General features: G+C 46.2%; 1 protein-coding gene across 7 annotated transcripts in view; it reads right to left on the bottom strand.

The window, feature by feature from the left end:
- The window catches only part of PPP6R1 (protein phosphatase 6 regulatory subunit 1), a 1,096,922-nt gene that overhangs the window by 714,117 nt on the left and 363,272 nt on the right, over positions 1–19,533 (bottom strand). The gene's annotated exons all lie outside the window — the stretch shown is intronic.

Here is a 19,533-nt window from a genome sequence, read left to right as displayed (position 1 = left end):
CTTGCCCGGTGGCAATAGCAAAATTGGCACCTGAACCCATAGCCTTGATACTGACGAGCCTTTACAATGCTATGTTTACTCTTGGCCAGTTTCCAAAACGCTGGAAGACAGCTTCGGTGCTTCCTCTGGTGAAGAAACCCAACTTGGATATGAATGATCCAAGCAACTCTCGCCCCATTTCGCGTCTTCCCTTACCGGCGAAATTGGTGGAAAAATATTTGAATAGCAAACTGAGTACCTTTCTGCGCGATACTAATGCCCTGGATCCCACCCAGTTTGGTTTTAGAGAGGGGTATAGTACCAAGACTGCTCTTCTCAAATCAACGGATGAAATTAGGAGAGGTTTGGATCAAGGTGGCAAGGCCGTACTGATCCTGCTTGACCTTTCCGCGGCATTCGACACGGTCCATCATGGAGTCCTGATGAACCGGTTGTCGGCCTGCGGAATACGGAAAAAAGCCTGGTCTCTTTTAGAGTCCTTTCTCTCCGATAGACGACAGTCAGTGGCGTTGGGTGACTTCGTCTCGAACCCCTTCTCACTTCCTTGTGGGGTTCCACAGGGTTCTTCCCTTAGTCCTACCCTTTTTAACGTTTATGTATCCCCTCTTGCCCCTTTGATTGAATCGTTCGGCTTCTGTCTTACATCTTATGCTGACGATACTCAAATCGTAATCTCCATATTACCAGGCGAGGAGAGGGCATCAGGGGAAAGACTACATGAATGTATGAAGGCGGTAGGAGAGTGGATGTCACAAAATTGTTTAAAGCTCAATGCAAGTAAGACGGAAGTGATGCTTTTTGGCAATAATGCCAATATTTGGACCCCTAGTTGGTGGCCTGAAACTATGGGTACTCTTCCAGTCCCCTCGAGGAAAGTAAAAAATCTGGGCGTAGTTTTGGATGAATGCCTCTCCATGCAAGCCCAGGTGAATGCGGTTGTTTCCTCCACCTCTTACACTCTTAAGGAAAGTGCTCCCGCTTTTACCTACAGAGTGTAAATTTACCGTGGTCACAGCGTTGATTTTGTCTCGCCTTGACTACTGCAATAGTCTTTATTTGAATATGCAGGAAGGTAACCTCCATAAACTCCAGATGCTCCAGAACTCAGCAGCTAGGCTACTTACGGGAACGTCAAGGTCTACCCCCATTTCTGACGCCATAAGAAAATTCCACTGGCTACCTGTAAAAAAACGCATTCTATTCAAAGCTCTTTTAGTTTTTCACGCTTTGCATGATACTGGCTCTCTACATCTGAGACAGCAATTTCGCTGGTATGTTCCAGCAAGATCATTGCGCTCCTTGGGAGCAAAGCTCATCATCCTTCCCATCATAAGGAAAGCCAGATGAGGTGGGAGAAGTTTTGTGGCAGGAGCTGCCAGGGCCTGGAATCAGCTTCCGTTTGAGTTGAGGAATTCAAAGGATCTTCTTTCCTTTAGGAAAGCGCTCAAAACTTGGTTGTTTTGATTCTTTCGTTGCAAGTGTTGGGAGAACTTCAGTAAGCGCCGGGACACCCTAGGGTAGCTGTGCGCTATATAAGCTCTAATAACATAACATAGCATAACATATGGATAAAGATCATTTGTCTTCTGGCAGTTCTTCTGTTTTTTACATGCCTCCAGCACGGATTTGTGTTTTTATTTCATGGTTAAAATGCACTTATCTAATCCCTCTTTGGATGTATGTCTGGAACATACTATCCTTGGTTGTCTTGTTCTTGTGGATTGATTAGTGACAGTTTTTTTCCTACTAATCAACGGCCATTACCTTCCAGAACGTCCTGCTACAGAACTGCTCAACGGAGTGTTGCCCTCCCCCCCATTCTTCATTGCATACACTGAAAATAAACTTGTCCCTTATCAACATTTCAGCAGGTCCAGTGATGGAATTGTTTGGGATAAAGTTCCTTTCAACATATTCGGTCCGACGCAGATCCTCCAGATACCATGTGTGATCAAAGTTTCTATGGGTGACGTAATAGTAGCTGGATTACATTCAGGTGATTGGGACGTTGACACTGTAATGTATGTATGCTTTCTAAATTGAAGTATTATACGGTTTTTGGATTAGAAGATCTATACCTTAACGCTGTCAATTATGCGGAGATGTTCTGCTACCACTGTTATAAACATAATTTTCTACAAACATGTAGACAGAGTCCCCGTTTTAATTATACACAATGGGAGCATTGTCCAATTCCCCTCCAGAGAGTTCCAAAACACAGAAAGAGAAGTATACATGTTTCACGGCATAGGACAATTCAGACCTTATGTCCTATTTTAAAATTAACAGCAAAACCACCAAGGAAATATATGCTTACTCAAACTAGGCTAATATATACTGCAATGTCTGTCAATCAGTTGGGCCTTAAAGGTTATGAATAATGGATGGACACTATTGATTTGAAATCGATTTGAGGTCTGAAGTTCTGGCAGGTTCAGGACACAGAAACCTTTTTTCGAACCTTTCTTATTCCTACACAAATTATTTTCTTGAATGAAACAATCCAGAAAACTTATTGTCTGGGATTGGCCAAAATTAAAGAAATTAAATATCCCAACCATTCCCTCGGTTGCTCGCTTTTATAATTAGTGGACTTCGACAAATTACACAGAAGAACAATTAAATAGCATTATGCAGATTGATAGATTTAATTATTCGTTCAAGTCCTGGTGGGTGGTTGCTGTGGCCATTGGATATTAATGGTCGTCATGCTAGTTTTCTCAATTCCTCACCTGGGTTTAAATCAAGTAGACCAGATTCCTGATACTCTCAGTCAACAGATTCCGGTATTGTTACCTCCTATTCAGTGGGAAATTTATGTCAACAATGGTTGGAACACTACTACTTATGATGTTATTTGGACATTATCACAAATAGAAGCTGCTGCACGTTCGAGACAAATAGACCAAGATGATTCGGATGAAGTGCTAGCTGTTGTTGATAACAGTATTAATACGCTGTCATCTCGTATTTACAACTTGAACAATGTATCGTCTGCTATTGATATTGTACAGAAGGACATGTAAATGCTTTATCATGGGCAAATTCAGCTTAGATCCATTAGGCAGATTAGCTGGATGTTTCAAATACTTAACAATGGGCGCGTTCCATGGTATTACTTGAATTGTAATGATATGTTTTCATCTTTTAAAAATTGAACATGTAAACAACAATTGATGGCCATGAAAGACGCGAGCTAACCTATGCTACATTTGGAAAAATTAGAACTCTCATTCACAATAGCTGAAACAACGTCGGCGAGGGGGTTAATAGACTAGAGTTATTTTACTGCCGATAGACATTTCAATTCACAGCTTACATGAAACTATTTCCTGTAGGTAGATACAAACCCCTAGGTAGCAGTTACATACATGAATTATGGTCACTCCCATTCGCTTATCGTTGTGAACGTAGTGACAAGTAAGTTTTCATCATTGAGGAAGAATGTGACTCTGCCGGACATCTACTTGTTTATAAACACTTTTTAAACACATTAAAATCACTGTGTATGCACCTAAGTGCTCAATTTGGCTTGTTATTTAAAAAGAATCCCAGGTCTTGCAATTCTTCCTTTCATTACAGTACTTTCTAACAGGAGTAATTTCATGCCTAGAGATCATGACTGCTGCGGAACGCAGGTTGGAGTCCCGTAAATGTTGTCCGTTTCCCCATTAGTCACTTGTAACAACGTCTTGTTTCCCCCTCTGTATGGAATTGTAGACAGCTCACTATGGCCGTCCATTCCAACTTTTAAGGCAGATATCAACAAACTAAGCAGACTCAAAGCATTATATTTTCAGAAATAAGAAGCTATTACAACTGCTCGCGAGACCTTCGAATTGCAGGTGGCTAGAACTTCTAGTGAATTACAGTCATTGACCATCATAAGATTTCCTTTATTTTGGTTCCAGGGAACGATAAAAGGTACCATCTAAATTTACATAAAGTGAACATGCAAGGAAATTTATCACCATATTTAATTTAAATATGGCTCTTTCTCAAATACACACTTGAACAAGAAGGAGTCTACCAAGGTACCTGGGGATGCTGCAGAAAGCTTAGATCCAAGAACTAAGTCTCAAAAGGCCCTTTTTTATTTATACTAGGCACCTTGAGGTAATGGAAAGGGCTGAAGCCAAAAAACATCCAAGCATTAATTCACAGTCATTGTTAAATACTAACCTTCCCCTGCATTTCGGAAAATTAGTGCATCAAATCTTTAACATCTCTAGTATGGCCGGCCTTGCGCACTTTAAGGTTGTGGGCACCAGCCTCGTTAGTTCTTTTCAGACCATCTTTGGAGTAATCCTGGCTTTTATCCACTACATTTTCTCTGGTATATTCGGAGGAGAACCGTTAACTGTTATTCCTCATTTGTGGCATTCTCGTCTTGTTGCTGCTTCTCCGCAATGGATGCTCCTTTTGTGGGCACTCTGGACTGGCATCACTCCAACACTACAATGAGCGTATGAATCAAAATTTGGGAATGTCTTTACTACAAGAACTGGATCTTGATTGGACTTTGATATTTCAGTCTGCCTGGTTCACCTGCGTACAACCAGTGTTCCAGTGCATCTGGTGTCCCTTGAATGGACACTGATATATGCATGGCTTCGCCGACACCTGCTGCCTTGGACTTTGGACAGCTGATGAGTCCCTAAGCGACCCATTATCAGAAGTGTCTTTTGGGCTTGTGACTACTACACAATGCGAAGTTTGAGCCTTTGACCTACGAGGAACCGTGCGCACCGGAGCATGGATCACAAGATACAGGCTCTGTTAACACAAATGCAGGTCGCCCGGTAACTGTCTCAGCATCCGCTGGGACTGGAGAGCATGTTTGTTTTTTGAAGCTTGTGACTTAGGCTGTTGACAATTAATCATGCGCAGAGTTGGATTCCTTGATGGAGTCTTTGGCCTATGAAATAGCAAGGGACTTTATGGATTCCACCGAAGCATTTAAATTTGAATTTTTTTCCAAAATGACATTTCATTCAACTTTTAGTTTTCAGTCATTTACACCTCTGGAACAAGGTTTTGAGCAGGTTCACTTTTAAGTTACATTTATTATATCTAGTATCTTTCCAAGTGCTGTTATCCTGACCAAAGGGAGGGTGTTGTGAATTTCCTGCATGGCCCATTGTAGTTTTCCCTAGGTTAGCCTGACTGTGTACATCGTAGGCCTTATTTTCTTTTGCACACGTTACTATATAAACACGCTTGCTTTTCTGCCACATTGCACTTTCACACAGAACCTTCATATGTTTTTGCGTTATGTTCTTTTCCTGGGATTTAGTCTGAACATCGACAAGGTCAAACAAGAATGCCTCTTGTTATTTTTTCTGGCCAGGCACAAGCACCTTGAAATAACACAAGAATGCAGCAGTTGTTCATGTGCATACATGTCCTATCATATAGATGAACACATGAGCCAAAAACACACACAGAGCAAGAGTTCTGAGACAAGAGCACTGCGTCTTCTGAGATGTAGAACGTCCATCTGTGAATGCTACGTTATGGGGTCTGCCAGTAATCCCAGAGATCTTTGATATATTATCATTTAGCTTTAGTAGCAGGGGAGGGTGGCTTAAGTCACTCTGTTATATACAATGACAGGATGTTTCATGGTATATGGATTATTAACCATGCTAAGAGTATTTTTGTTATGCATTTGTTTTCCAATTGAGGCATGGATATTGCATTTCAGAGCATGATAGTTTAAATAAATATTCTAAACTTACTTTGTGGGGGGCGGGCCAAGCACCAAGGCCGACAGGATGTGAGCTCCTTAGGCGGCCGACCGACCAGCCGCCAAAATCCTTCAATATCCTGCCCAGTGACGCCAGCGATAGTCTCCCTTTGGCGACGGGGACTCTGCACGTCGCGGGAGCACCCTGCGGAATTGTGAGACGGAGCGACGGCCTGGAACCGGCCACTACAACCCCGTCCTTCTTGGCCCGGTCGGCCATAACTACGTGAGGCCGGGGATGCGGCCTGTGCCCACCTGAAGAGTGCATGGGTTCTGGGGTGTCCTGCTCCCTCTCCGCCTGTCCGGCAGACCCGGCGGCTGCCGCGGGGGCTCTGTCTGTCACCGGGAACATCCCGGTGCTCTCCCACTCCTGCCTGTGACATTCGGCCTGCCCGCGAGGGAGGATCCGCAGGGAGCACCGAGAGGCCTCTGCTTTGGGCCTGGGAAGCGACTGGGGCTGGGCCTGGGGAGCGACTGGGGCTGGGCCTGCCTTCGACTGCCCTGCAGATCTCATACTCCTTGAGGAGATGTCCTTTGCCACTGGGAGGTGTTGGGAGTTGAGTGGTGATCCTGCGCCTCCCTGCCAGACCTACTGCAAGTTACGGGCCACGGCCCGGGCTCCAGAGTGATCCCGAGTGAGGAGGCCGGGAAAGCGGTGATCAGCGGCAGCCGCCCAGAGCTATCGGGTGGTTGCGATCTCCCCCCAGTAGTGCTGGGAAGCCTGTGGTGGCAGGGGAGACGCGATCGGCCACAGACCAGACTGTTTGCGCTTCCTGGGGTGGGGCTTCATCGGTGAGTCCTCCTGGAATGTTCCGGTTGGTGCTCGGTGGCCCCTGGGCCCTGCGGTCTTGAGGGACACATAACTGCTGTGGGCTCTCCTGGAGGTGGCCGCCTTGCCGCGAGGGCACTAATCACGCCCCGGGCCCTCATACTCCTTGCCTGGGTTGCCTGGCGATAGTGGGGGTGTTTGTCTCACTGGGGACCCTCGGACGGCCTCTCTGCCACGGAGTTGATGCTGGGGTTCGAGTGCACTGCGGAACCCCTGGCGGATGAGTGAGGTCTGACTCCATCACGCTGGCAGCAGCATCGGGTGAGAGGCCTTGGGATGTCCACTGGATTGCTTGCTCGGCTTGGTCCTTGGGCGCCGCAGCCCTGGGGGCCCCCGGATGTGTTGGATGTAGTTGTGTGCCCTTTGGCCCTCTACCTGGTCACCCACGTTCCTGGTGACATCTGTGGATGGGACACACGTCTGGTGCCCTATAGCTGGAGCTCGGCGCTTGCACCCTCTTGGGATCCCCCTGAGTGCCTCGGTACTTCCTGCATCATGGGTAAGGACAGACTTTCTCGCACCTCCAACCCCAATGCCATCACACAGTACACTACACAGCGCCTCTGCACCCAGCAGATCACCCGCCAGACGGGGCTAGAAGACGAGGGCGACACCTCCAATGAGCCGTCCCGAGCTGCGCTACTGGAGGCGATACAGTGGTCCCGCACCGCCCTGGAAAAACAAATAGAGAGTCTCCATTGACGTTAACCTACTACGGGCAGACTTGCGGAAGGAGGCAGACAAGGTCTCCACGGCAGAGGGGGGACATCATTCAGCTCAAGGGGGAAGTGGCCTCCCTGAAGCAACAAGTGTCTCAGTTCACCCATTCTACTGGCGCACTGGAACACCATGTGGAGGAGGCGGAAGGGAGGGCCCGTAGAAGCAACATCAGGGTCCTGGGTATTCCGTAGCGCTCTGAGCAGGGCAATGCGGAGCAGTTCCTGGAGAACTGAATACTGACGACGCTATGCCCTACAGGCCTGTCGGAGGTCTTCGTGGTTGAGAGAGCCCACAGGGCGCTGGTCCGTCCGCCGCCACCGGGGACCCCTCCTAGGGCCCTCATAGCAAAAATCCTGAATTATCGAGACAGGGACTGTATTCTGAAAGCGGCGAGAGAAGCGGCCGATCTCACCTTTGACAAAGCCAAGGTCTCCATCTATCCAGACTATACCCGCCAGGTGCAGGAGCAGAGGAAATCCTTTCTTGGCACCAAGCAAAAGCTACGCTAACTTCACCTACAGTACATGCTACTGTATCCCGCGAAACTTAAGGTGATATCCCAGGGAAAGGCCCATTTCTTCAACACACCTGAGGAGGTATGGGAATGGCTCGAAATCAGGGGAGAGGCCCTCCCCCAGCGTGAGTGGAGGGGATCCCGGAGTACTTGGGGGTCCAGACCTCCAGGGAGCCGTGGGGGGGGAGAAGGGGGGGGGGGGCGAGAGACGCAGGCACAGAGTCGATGGTGATGCCCAGGCGGAGCGACAGTGGATTTTCGTGGGGAACGATGGTGCCCTGTGCGTGGAGTCTTCTGACTCTGTCAACTCTCCCCCGCAGAGTGCGACAGGGATTCCTGACGAGAGACCGGTACCAGAGACTCTCCCGTCATCCTCTCATGTGATCCCAGAAACTGTCCTGGACCCAATTACGCCCACTACAGCACCGTCCTGAAGGCTATATCCTTTTTATTTCCGCTCTTTTAACGCTGCTGTGGTTAGCAGGGGCCGGTCTTTAGAAGCCTAGGGATCATGGACTTACAGCGACTTGGGAGAAATACCTATTGAGTTACTGCTGTTATATGTGTATTGGGGGATGCTGCCGCACTATCTAGCACTATTGTCTCGCATGTGTAAAGCAGGACAGTTGGGGTCATTGATCTATGCTATGTGGCAGCTGGCCTAAGTCGGGAGTTGGTTTTAAGGGGGTCGGGTTCTTATAGTTTTTGCTTTTCTTTGTAGAGCATTTTCTAGTCGCGTTTGGGCTAATGGGATAGCTGTGCACGTCCTGGCACCAGCATGAGAAGCGATAATAGTAAAAGGGAGCACTCCGAATGGTAAATCAACGTATTCAAAGATCCTCAAAGTGAGAATAATGGTGCGTCAGCTATGTGGGAGTTTGTCCTCTCCCACTAGGCGTGAAAACAAGTAATGCCAGGATGCGGACCTGTGTATAGCTGAGCACTGTTCACAAAGTGTCTAAGCTGACACTGACCAATTTAATTCATAGTATTTGTTTAATTTTCAACAAGGAAACCAAATATTCACTGAATCATTTCATTATGTTCAGGTGTAAGACAACAAATAAAGTTATTACGGTTTGTACTAAGACAAAATCATAAGCTGTATGCATCAGACTCATTTACATACAGTGTTCATGTATAACGTAACTTCAATACATTTGATATCAGCATTTCAATATATGACATGGTTACAACACAACAAAAAATAGAATGCCCAATGCATTTCGGAACCACTGTTCCTTCGTCAGGGGCCAATCTGCGAAAAAAATAAAAAATAAACCATTTCAATGTTTGAATTGTTTTTTAGGGACTCAATCTCTAGCAATCAATTGTGTGCCAAGCACACCTCAAAACGAGTTACCTGTGTGTGTGTAATATTTGTTTTCTGTTGAGTGAGGAACCTCGTGATTCTGTAGATGTAGAAAGTGAACCACATGGGGTTAATCTAACAACTGGAACCTTAAATCAAGGGAGTGAACATTAATATGTGGTGGCGCGATGGATTCATGATCTTACCTCTATCAAGATACTTTGTGGCTCTGTGTGGAGAGAGTGAAACATGTCAACAGACAATAACGCGAAGAGTTGTGGCGTTTACATGCAGAGAAAGACTATCCGATGTAAACTTGGTCTAGGCATTGAAAGTGGGTAAAAGATCTTACCTTAAGTCTAAGTGTGTAGTAAGCTATGGAAACAAGAGGGGAGAAAGAAAGCCGGGAGATTAAAAGCGGCTCTGGGTCAAATTGTAAGGCTGGTGAACCATCGTAATGGTCAGTTGAAGAATCCTTACCTATTGATGAATAACGAGCCAGAGAAACCGACGGAACGCCTCAGCAAGTGAACGAGTTGTCAACGGACTGAAAAGGTCCGGATGTTTATATGATGGGAAAACCGGAACGTGAACCGGAAATACTTAAACTACTTAAACAAACCTCGAGGGCGAGTACTGTCAGTAACTAAATGCCTAATCGGTAGGCACACGTGGGCGCCATCTTGGAACGGGGTGAGGGGACTAAAGGATGCAATGATATATCCACACCTGTTAGATGTGGATCATACTAAAAGTGAAACAATGTTGCTAAGGAGTGAAACTGAGGTGTGGTACGCCTCGTGTTCATCCTGCTTGCACGACATGCAATGGGGGAGTTGCCATGGGAGGCGCGCGGAAGCGCCATCTAGGAACGGACTAAAAGTTGGCGAAAAGAGAAAGTGAAGTGATCATATACGGAGAATAAAGAGTTGTATAGCGGGGAAGAAATATTCACCATATGCTTCAATACGTAAGCCTTCAATGCCAAACAATTAAATAAATAGGGGACCCTAGGACCTACGATATCTACCGTGACACGATATCTAAAATATGCATACACAAAAAAACAGAGAGAAAATGAAGAGGTCCTAGCTTATGTAAAGGACATTGATTAAGTCCTCAGAGGAGAGGGCTGCTACTCATGTTATGCTATCCAAACATATGAAGAAGTATGCGTGTTGAATGAATAAAGAGGTGTTTAAAAGGACAAACAGTACACCTGGTAAGAAGGGAGACTGTTCTGTGGCTGTTTACAACATAGCGCTAGTGTGAGTTTTTGTGTGGTACTATGGTGCTTTACTTATGTATAAGGTATGTTGGATTGACGAACAGACCAGACAGTTTCTCACTACATCAGATCCACGCAGACCTCATCTTTACATGTTACCCAAAATACATAAAAACTTACATCAACCACCTTTCAGACCCATTGTTACGGGTTGTGGCTCAATCTTTGATTCAGTGGGTAAATTTCTGGATTACTATTTGCAGAAGTTCGTGCAGAACTGGTGGTCATACACTAAGGACACCACAGACTTTCTCAAGAAACTGGAGTTAATCCAACCTAACATTCAATCCACTTGGTTTTTGTGTACCATCGATGTGGTGGCTCTTTATACTTCAATTCCTCATTCTACAGGCATGGAGGCAGTTGAATGGGCCCTCCTTCAACGCGAAGACATTGACATAGAAAAAGTGTTCATATTACAACTACTTCACTTTTGCCTTCATCACAGCTACTTCAAATGGAACGAACAATTTTATGCTCAACTCTCGGGAACCTCGATGGGTTTTCCGGGGGCTCCATCGTACGCCAACATTTTCATGGCCATGTTTGAACAGGAGCATATAATGGACATTCCACAGTGGTGGTCAAACATCTATACATACTGTCGATACATCGATGACATCTTCCTGGTCTGGACTAACACACAGCAACTATTTGAAGAAATGATCACAACCTTAAATTCCCATGATCCCAGGATTCAATTCACCTACAAAATTGACACTCAAACCATTCAATATTTGGATGTTTCCATTCATAAAAATGCAGATGGACACGGTCTTACTACCACCATATACACCAAACCCACAGACCGCAACAACGCGTTACAATTCTCCAGTTTTCACCCTAACAATCTTATCAACAATCTACCCTACTCGCAATTCATCCGGATTAAACGCATCTGTTCAAACACATCCGACAGCATAACTCAGATTCACGCTCAAAAAGAGAAATACCAGCAACGAGGTTACCCCTCAACTATTATTGACTCTTGCGCAGCAAAAGCTTTGGCAAAACCACGGAGAGAACTGCTGACATCTGTTAAAAAAACAAACAAATCAGATATAGTGTTTATATCAAAATTTTCGACCAGCTCACCTGCTATCAAAAAAATCATTAATAAACGCTGGGAACTACTCTCCAATGAAACAGATTTTAACAACATTTTTCGTTATTTGCCTTTACATGCCTACACCAGGGGTCAAAACTTACGCAAACTAATTTCCTCCACAAAAAAACCTCACACCATCAGCACCAATAAAGGAACATTAAAATGTCAAAACTGTTCACATTGTAACAACGTCATTCCAGGAAATATCTTGAAACACCCCACCACAGGCAAGGATGTTATACTTCGACACACCAGTGATTGCAATACCTCCAATGTAATCTACGGGATCAAATGCCCGTGTGGGAAACTATACATCGGAAAAACTCAACGGAAAATGAAAATACGACTGACAGAACACAAAAGTCGCATTAGGACTTTGAGCAAAACCTCACCTCTAGCGTTGCACTGGCACGAATCAGGCCACTCGATATCGCAACTTAGATTCCAAATTATTGAGCATGTGGAACAACGACAAGGAGTCAATAATCACCTGAGACTCCTACAAAGGGAGGTCTTTTGGACCAAACACTTGGATACCTTGATACCTACAGGGCTTAATGACAGGTTAGATATGTCATGTTTCATCTAATCACGCGATCACCTACCAAAGCCAGCAACCCGAGACTGACAGACATACCTTATACATAAGTAAAGCACCATAGTACCACACAAAAACTCACACTAGCGCTATGTTGTAAACAGCCACAGAACAGTCTCCCTTCTTACCAGGTGTACTGTTTGTCCTTTTAAACACCTCTTTATTCATTCAACACGCATACTTCTTCATATGTTTGGATAGCATAACATGAGTAGCAGCCCTCTCCTCTGAGGACTTAATCAATGTCCTTTACATAAGCTAGGACCTCTTCATTTTCTCTCTGTTTTTTTGTGTATGCATATTTTAGATATCGTGTCACGGTAGATATCGTAGGTCCTAGGGTCCCCTATTTATTTAATTGTTTGGCATTGAAGGCTTACGTATTGAAGCATATGGTGAATATTTCTTCCCCGCTATACAACTCTTTATTCTCCGTATATGATCACTTCACTTTCTCTTTTCGCCAACTTTTAGTCCGTTCCTAGATGGCGCTTCCGCGCGCCTCCCATGGCAACTCCCCCATTGCATGTCGTGCAAGCAGGATGAACACGAGGCGTACCACACCTCAGTTTCACTCCTTAGCAACATTGTTTCACTTTTAGTATGATCCACATCTAACAGGTGTGGATATATCATTGCATCCTTTAGTCCCCTCACCCCGTTCCAAGATGGCGCCCACGTGTGCCTACCGATTAGGCATTTAGTTACTGACAGTACTCGCCCTCGAGGTTTGTTTAAGTAGTTTAAGTATTTCCGGTTCACGTTCCGGTTTTCCCATCATATAAACATCCGGACCTTTTCAGTCCGTTGACAACTCGTTCACTTGCTGAGGCGTTCCGTCGGTTTCTCTGGCTCGTTATTCATCAATAGGTAAGGATTCTTCAACTGACCATTACGATGGTTCACCAGCCTTACAATTTGACCCAGAGCCGCTTTTAATCTCCCGGCTTTCTTTCTCCCCTCTTGTTTCCATAGCTTACTACACACTTAGACTTAAGGTAAGATCTTTTACCCACTTTCAATGCCTAGACCAAGTTTACATCGGATAGTCTTTCTCTGCATGTAAACGCCACAACTCTTCGCGTTATTGTCTGTTGACATGTTTCACTCTCTCCACACAGAGCCACAAAGTATCTTGATAGAGGTAAGATCATGAATCCATCGCGCCACCACATATTAATGTTCACTCCCTTGATTTAAGGTTCCAGTTGTTAGATTAACCCCATGTGGTTCACTTTCTACATCTACAGAATCACGAGGTTCCTCACTCAACAGAAAACAAATATTACACACACACAGGTAACTCGTTTTGAGGTGTGCTTGGCACACAATTGATTGCTAGAGATTGAGTCCCTAAAAAACAATTCAAACATTGAAATGGTTTATTTTTTATTTTTTTCGCAGATTGGCCCCTGACGAAGGAACAGTGGTTCCGAAATGCATTGGGCATTCTATTTTTTGTTGTGTTGTAACCATGTCATATATTGAAATGCTGATATCAAATGTATTGAAGTTACGTTATACATGAACACTGTATGTAAATGAGTCTGATGCATACAGCTTATGATTTTGTCTTAGTACAAACCGTAATAACTTTATTTGTTGTCTTACACCTGAACATAATGAAATGATTCAGTGAATATTTGGTTTCCTTGTTGAAAATTAAACAAATACTATGAATTAAATTGGTCAGTGTCAGCTTAGACACTTTGTGAACAGTGCTCAGCTATACACAGGTCCGCATCCTGTCATTACTTGTTTTCACACCAGCATGAGAAGGGCATTTCTGCATATTTTGTTGTCAGTATATTGCTCGTGGGAGGGGGGTGGGTGTTCTTAGGGGGTTGTTTGGGTTCTTTTTCAGGCATTGTATGTACGGCATCTGGGGCTCAGGGCCTATGTAGCTACGTGGGACGTGGATCACACGGAGACTGGTTACCATACCATCCATGGGGTTTACATTTTTAAGCTGGAATGTGAGGGGGCTGGGTACTTGCACCAAGCGATATAGAGTCTTGTCCTTCCTCCGCAGGCATCAGGTCTCGATAGCATGTCTCCAAGAAACTCACCTTACTGAGTAAGGAGCTCAGAGGTTGACAAAGAAATGGCGAGGACAGGTTTTCCACTCTTCGTTCTCTTCCTACGCCAGGGGTGTACTTGTCTGGGGGGCCCCGGGGACCCCATTGGCCATTCAATATGTAGAAGCTGACATTGATGGGAGATACCTGCTCCTTAGAGCTAAGCTAGATGGCAGAGATGTCGCAATAATGAACACCTATGCTCCAAAGACAGATGACCCGGACTTCTTCCAGTCCCTACAGGAGGTTCTGATATCGGAACTTAAGGTTCCATTGCTTTGGATGGGGGATTTTAATTGTGTCCTAGACCCCGACCTTGATAGGTCCCCGCCCGCAGTGCTACGAAATCTAGGATGACGACGAAACTCCGAGAGGTCATGGGGAATGTAGGGGCTCACGATATATGGCGCCAGGGACACCCAGCCCAGAAAGGGTATACTTGTTTCTCGTCCACTCATAATACATACAGTCGCTTAGACAGGATTTTACTCGCTAATCCTAATGTGGCTATGTCCTTTGAGGTGACCCATCAAGCAAGATTTTTATCTGACCACTCTCCGTTGTGTGTGTAGTTGACTGGGGGGCCCAATAACTCGCCCACGGACTTGGAGGTTGCCAGCAGAAGTCCTCGAGGACCAAGTAGGGAAGCATCACATAGAAAATGCCATAAATTATTATATTGATCTAAATTGGGACAGGTGGACTTCTCACTAGCCACAAAGTGGGAAGCCCTCAAAGCGGTAGTAAGGGGAGCCTGCATAGGCCTTACATACGGGGTCCGGAAACAGCAGCAACGGGAATTGCAGGAGGAAGAACGTCACCTCTTGGAACTTCAGACTCGCGAGGCCCCTGACGAGGCGGGGAGGAATGGAGAGCGTGGCATCCAGGAACGTATCCATGACATTTGTGACAGGCTCGACAAATACACCCTCACACAGTACAGACATCGCCTTCATCAGGAAGGAGATAAATCGGGCCGGCTTTTGGCTTGGATACTCCAGAGGGAACGTGCCCCTGACACGATCATAGCTTTGCGGGAGCCCACGGGAGGATTGATCCACCCAGAGGTGGGACTTCTCTGGGTCCTAAAATCCCATCTGCAGACTGTCTATACCGCGGACCCTGCAATCTCCGAGGCATCATATCTCCCTTACCTCCAATATCTGCTACCACGCGCTATCCCTAAGTCAGCATAGACGGAGCTAGACAAACCCCTAATGTTGGGAGAGATACAAATCGGCCCTGCAGCACTTGCCACGTGCCAAAGCCCCAGGGAGCGACTGGTTACCCCCGGAGTTTTATCAGGCCTTCGCAGGCACGCTTCCCCGCCGCCTGTTGCAGGTCCACCTCGAGGTGTTTGAACGCGGAGTCTCTCCCCCCCACCCCCGAGTATGGCACAGGGGGAAATATGCATGATTTTGAGGCCTGGGGGAGATGCACATGAGCCCTCATCGTATCGTCCGATTACGATGATAAAACACAGATGTTAAAATCTAATGCAAGCTCTTGGCTACCCGATTAGCGCCTTACATGCCACACTTGGTCCATGAGGACTAGTGTGGGTTCATACCGGGACGAAACAGCGATGAATCTCCGCCGTCTTAACCATATCATGCATGAGGTGCGTTATCGGGAGTAACATATGGTCTTGCTATCCATCGACCGTTCCAAAGCGTTCAACGCGGTGGATTGGGCCTACCTTCACGAGGTCTTAAGCACTGTGGGGTTAGGCCCTAAATTTTGTCACGGGATTCGCATTTTGTATACAGCACCAGCAAGGGTTAAACTTGGGAGAGCGCGATAGGAAGACTGGGAAGGGGCACTCGTCAGGGGTGTCCCCTCTCGCCCTTATTGTTTGCCCTGGCCATAGAGCCCTTCGTGGTCCGGATCAGGACTGACATGGAACGATGGGGAATTATACTGGGTGGCAAGAGTCATCATTTCCCTATATGCTGACGATGCCCTGTTTAACTTGACTTCTCCCAGGGACGCACTACCAGTCCTGCTGCACCACTTAGACAGGTTTGGTGAGGTCTCTGGCTTGCGACTTAACCGCGGTAAGTCCCTGATCTTCCCGTTGGTTGGACTTGCCTCGGTGCCCCGGGGGGATCTTCCAGACCTTTGACTGCATTGGGAACAGGTGGGATTCCGCTATCTCGGGATACAGGTGGTCCCGACGGACACACAGGCGCTAGCCCGGAATGTGGACCGCATAATCGCATCTCTTCAACAATCGGTGACATTCTGGAATACTCTTCCGTTGACACTGATGGGTAGGCTGGCCATCTCTAAGATGGTGATGCTTCCAAGAGTGCTATATGTACTCCAAAATTTCCTATGTCCGCTGCCGCCACGTGTCTTCAAAACCCTCAACATGCTGCTCACGTCCCTGCTCTGGTCAGGCCGGCGCAGTAGAGTAGCTCTCAATACTATTATACGGACCTATGAGGAGGGCGGTTTGGAAGCCCCACGCTTCGACGTATATTATTTCGCGGCCCAACTGCAACATGCCGCACGCTGGCTGACAGACACGGACAACTGGGAGAAACGCCTGCTCTCCGACAGGGTGGATACTCAGGCACTGCAGGAAGCTCTGATCCAGGGCAGGGGGTCCGACGCTTCTCTTCCCTACATAGTGCGACATACAGAGGGTGTATGGCGTTTTGTCGAAAAAGTCCTATGGAAAGCACCCTTTCACAAGGAGCTCTCAATTTGGATACTGGCCCCATTCAAGGACATGGGACGGTACATGTCCTTTCAGCCTTGGAGGAAGGGTGGCTGCCAAGTTCTTGCCGACCTTTTTCCCCAATGAGACCATCATCACTTACAAACGAGCAGTAGAGCTCTTTGGCCTCATACAGGGTCAATTCCTACACTTTAAGGGAGTTCAGGACGTAGTGAAGACCACCTGGCCACAGTTCCCAGATATTCCACCCCTCACACACACCCTTGATATCCTGCTCATGTGCGGTACAGGTCGTAAACTGATTTCTCTCCTCTACAAGGCTATGAAACAAGACTCTGCCTCTCCGGTGCCGCCATCTCGGGCTGCATGGGAGAAGGACCCATCTCTTCAGCTGGAGGTGACACAATGGGCACACATGGCCCCCTCATGCGAAATGCCTCCTGCCATGCCAGGTTTAAATTAACGCATTTCAACTTCCTGCATCGTACCCACCTAACCCCGGTATCCCTGAACCGCATCTCGCCTGCTAAGGGAGACAGATGCCCTAGATGTGCCACAGAGAAAGCGGGCGTTTTTCATTTAGCTTGGAACTGTCCACTGGTCAAGCAGTTCTGGATGGAGGTGGTGGGCAGGATTGTTGCGGCTACAGGCATTCGGAAGCAGCTCGAACCCTTGAATTGCTTACTTGCATTAGTCCGGAAACCAAAGTACGAGTGAGAGCGAAAGGGTGTGTGCTGTTACCACGATCCCCGAGAGAGTTGAGAGTGTTGTGTTTTGGAATACAAATTCACTTGTTTCTCTTGTGAGGGTAGGAGGGCAAGTGATGCACTACAGCTAGTACGACTCATGCTCATAGATACTGAGGTGGTATGGTGACTAAGTCCCTACATACTGATAGTCTATTATCCCAAGTATAGTACAGTTCCAGAGCAGAATCCCTGCAACAGATACTCAACCACTGGCACCGAAAGGGCCAGAGAAATTGTTAACAGTCCTAGAGGCCATGCTGAAACGTTCAAACCTAATGGCAAAAAAGCAATCTGAGGTGTACTTTTGTCCTGGTGCCTTGTGGGCTAACAGAGGATTTTGCCCTCAATATCTCCTGACATATCTAAGAAGAACAAAAACTTTCGAACCACTGCACCCAAGATGGCAGGCGTATTTAATACATGTGCATCTACAGAAAAGCATCCTCCAAACATATTCATAGTGACTACGTTTCCCAGGTTAAAGCATAATTTGCTGCTCCAGTGCATGTTTTTAATTTGAACTCTGGGAAAGCTGGCCTGTTCTATAATGCAATAAACAAGACTGCAAGTCCCAGAATCCAGAGATAAAACCTGGATTGAAGAAGTCCATCACACATGGACCTGGGAAACTTGGTAGGGCAGCATATAGCAACTGAAAGATGCTTCAGGATCCTGCACGAGTGAGACAGTTATAGTGATTATAACTATCAGTGGCAATACCACAATGCATAATTAAGTCTGTAAATGGAGCAATGTCCACCCACACGTCGTCATATGCACTCTAGGAAGGCAAAAAGTGCTGGCCACCTTAATGGAGGTTGAAGTCTTAGAGCCCATTTATGTCCCCAAATGTGTGGATTGGGTGTCCTTCCTGGAGAAGCTCAGTAGTGCATGGTGAGGAGGGGTTATTTTAACAGCATTTAGCTGTTGCTTAACTAACAAGTTATCGACTGGCTTACAATGTTGGGGTAATTGGAGAATCGTCTGTAGTCTTCCACTGCTCTAGATGAGTGACAACAGGTGGAACCAGTGGTCCAGAATGGGAATGGTCTTGACAGATATCCCAAAAGTCATAAAGGAAGTGATCCTTTCCTTTATTCTATAAGGGAAGGCGACACACTTTGTGGACTAGCCAATCAGAGTCAAATCAGGAAATAACAAGGGGAGAAGTTAACGGGGATGGGGGAAAGGTGCATGGACCCTTAAGATGCAATATGATCTTGTCACTAATCCTATGAGCTAGGTATTTTGTCTCGCACTCTCTTCAAAGTTTTCTCATCCTCAGTCACATCAGCCTCGAACTGTAGAGGCATGGTGCAAAGAACCGATGAGTCACTGATGGAGGAAGTCGTGGCGTAGATTTGTGGACCTTGCTTTTTAGTCCGGTTTCATTCCTTGCAGCTAAACAATGAAATATGCCAGGATCTGACATTTTAATAATGAATATTCTTCGAAGAATTGGCATACTATATTTCTGCTGCATGGATATTTCCAATGGGATTCTTCTGCTCCAGTATCTTCACTCTTGTGATCGGGTAGAAATTCAACCCAGATTTGGTCAGATTGCAAACATCAATTTCAGGAGTACTACCTGATACATTATATGTGTCTTCTGTTCATAGAATCTGTGGAGTGTGTTCCAGGCCCACCTTCTACATGCTGTGTGGACAAGCAACAAGAATATATTAACCATTTTGCGGCAATCAGTGTAATAGTACAATTAGTGTAATAGTTGCCACATGTTTGCTTGTTTGCGTTTTTTCAGAGGTTGGGCAACAATATTGTAGTAGATGGTGCCTTCATCAATGGTGCAGATTATGACAGAGTGGATGGCCTTTAGTTGCTCTTCCTCTGGAGAAATAAACAGAGAAACAGAAAGCGGTGTGTCTGAAGCGGCCCCTT

The sequence above is a fragment of the Triturus cristatus genome, chromosome 7 (genome assembly GCF_964204655.1).
Source record: "Triturus cristatus chromosome 7, aTriCri1.1, whole genome shotgun sequence".
NCBI lineage: Eukaryota > Metazoa > Chordata > Amphibia > Caudata > Salamandridae > Triturus > Triturus cristatus.
This window is presented reverse-complemented; position numbering and strand designations above follow the sequence as displayed.